The sequence below is a fragment of the Pygoscelis adeliae genome, unplaced genomic scaffold, assembly GCF_000699105.1.
Source record: "Pygoscelis adeliae isolate BGI_AS28 unplaced genomic scaffold, ASM69910v1 Scaffold71, whole genome shotgun sequence".
In the NCBI taxonomy this organism is placed as follows: Eukaryota; Metazoa; Chordata; class Aves; order Sphenisciformes; family Spheniscidae; genus Pygoscelis; species Pygoscelis adeliae.
In genome coordinates, this window is record NW_008824356.1 from 8,508,883 (window position 1) to 8,511,000 (window position 2,118).

Below are 2,118 nucleotides of genomic sequence, written 5' to 3' on the forward strand. Positions count from 1 at the left end.
TGGCAGTCGAAAACCGCACCCGCGGCAGCCTACTTGAAGGCAGAAATTACTCTTCCTGGCCCACAAGAAGGGGGTCCTAAGCCCTGCCCGGCCCGGCGAGTGCTGGTGCCTTCCCTCACAGGTGGTTAAACAAAGGCACCCTGGGCTGAGGAGCCGCCCCTGTAGGCCACGGGCCCCGGCGTGCCTCTGGGCTCTGTGCCACCACCTAGGCTGGTAACAGCCCAGAGCTGCACAGGAAGAGGGAGGCGGCAAAATCTAAGAAACCACTGATACCCTCCATCAGGGACTCGCTATGGCCCACGGGCCCTCACCGATTTGCAAAATTGCTGCTTTTAGCAGTTCTTCACAGAATCGGTGGCAATAGCATTTCCCAGCTGTGCAAGGAGTTGTCAGAGCCCTGCCAGCTGGCTTAACTTTCATTTTCCCCTCTTTATTGCCTTCTCTTCCATTCTTTATCCCCTTTCTCCATGGCAACCTGCAAGACGCACATAATACAGGAAAGTCTTCTCAACCACAAGTATTGTTCCATCAAAGTTCACTTCACCACTGCCACCTTCGCTCACCAGTAAGTCACCTGTGTAAGTCCCACTCAAGCATAAGTGAAAAATAACACTGAATTCTGACTCTGCATACACAAGGCATAGCAGGCTACACCTCTTCAACCCATACCGCGATACTGTGCTACAGACTACAGTTGTTATGTTACCTTCAGCCTGAAGTCCCACCTATTAAGAAGTCCAAGCAACAAGGGAACGCCTGCCTGGTATCTTCTGATGGGAGGGGGTTTGTTAGTGGGTACAGGAGACCTTCCCATCCCGTTCCTCTAAACCCTTCATTTCTACGGTAGTAAACACCTCCTTCCCTTCTGGAGTGCAGACTTTGTATAGGGACGTGACTGGTTTACAGTGGGCCAGCTGATGAAGCCACTGTTCACTGTGCATACTGCTGGAGCCCCGGCTGAAAAATAGCATAGTTTATAAAGTTTTACCATTCTCAGCTGTCAAACTCCACCTTTTTGCTGGAGTTTTCCACCTGCGTAGCACAGCCAACAGGACTGAAGAGGGTCTGCCCCCTCAGAAACCATAATTCGTGGTCTGATGAATTAACTACGGGGACTGACTGAGGTGCTAGTGTTACTTGACTTCTGATGCCTGTGATACTTCACTGTGAAGTGAAACTGCTGAAGTGACTGGCATGCCACAAGGAGGGAATCAGATTGCCATTCATACCCTTTCACTTTTCGACACGAGGCACTGGATAGCTACAGTTCCTTCCCTGGAATCCCCTCCTTGTTTTTCAGAGTGGCTTACTGAATAATTAAAAAATTTAACATATGGGCATGATAGCAGTAATGGCTCAGTCTGGTATCATGCTCCTTTTTGTAGTTCAGCAGACTGTCTTCCCAGAAGGTAAGACCTGTGTGCGTAGCCCTGTCACAGTTTCTCAGGCACCAATACCAAGTTGCGGTGCAGCACTGCAAACCCCCAGAGTGCCTCTAAAGAATATTGCTGTGAACAAAATCAAGCCCTCATGAGAAATGCCCCATTGAGTCAGACTAATGGTCCATCTAATTCATGGCAATTCAGCTGCTGCTTGGGGAGAGCGAGTTAGCCGCTTGCTGAAGGCTGTTCACCTTGTTTTTCCTCAGCATCACAGCTGCCTGCTGTATCGATGTTGGGGGATTCTACTTCATTTAGCATTTTGTTAGACTGGAATAACATACATGTTTAAGTGTAGCGCAGCAGCAACACTGATAATCTGGAGAGCATCAGCAGGCATAAGCTACCTAACAGCATTACTTTTATAGTTAACTGTATTTACCTGCCAGCGTTCTCTTTTGTTTGCCAGTCAGGCATGAATTATATTAAGTTTGTGTGTTATCCTGTCTGTCTTCTTTCTCCCTAAGGTTTCTACCACTGACAACTCAGGGTGACTTCACCAGGTTTAGCAATAATGTCAGCTTTACTGTTGGCTGGACGCTTCTATTTTAGCCGTTGTACTGTCTAGACTTGAACTCCACAGTGATGATGGACATTATACACAGAGCAAAGACGATGACATTTGGGTAGACTTTCTCCTTCACTGCAAAAATCCTGGAAAAGATGGGATAGTGTAGGG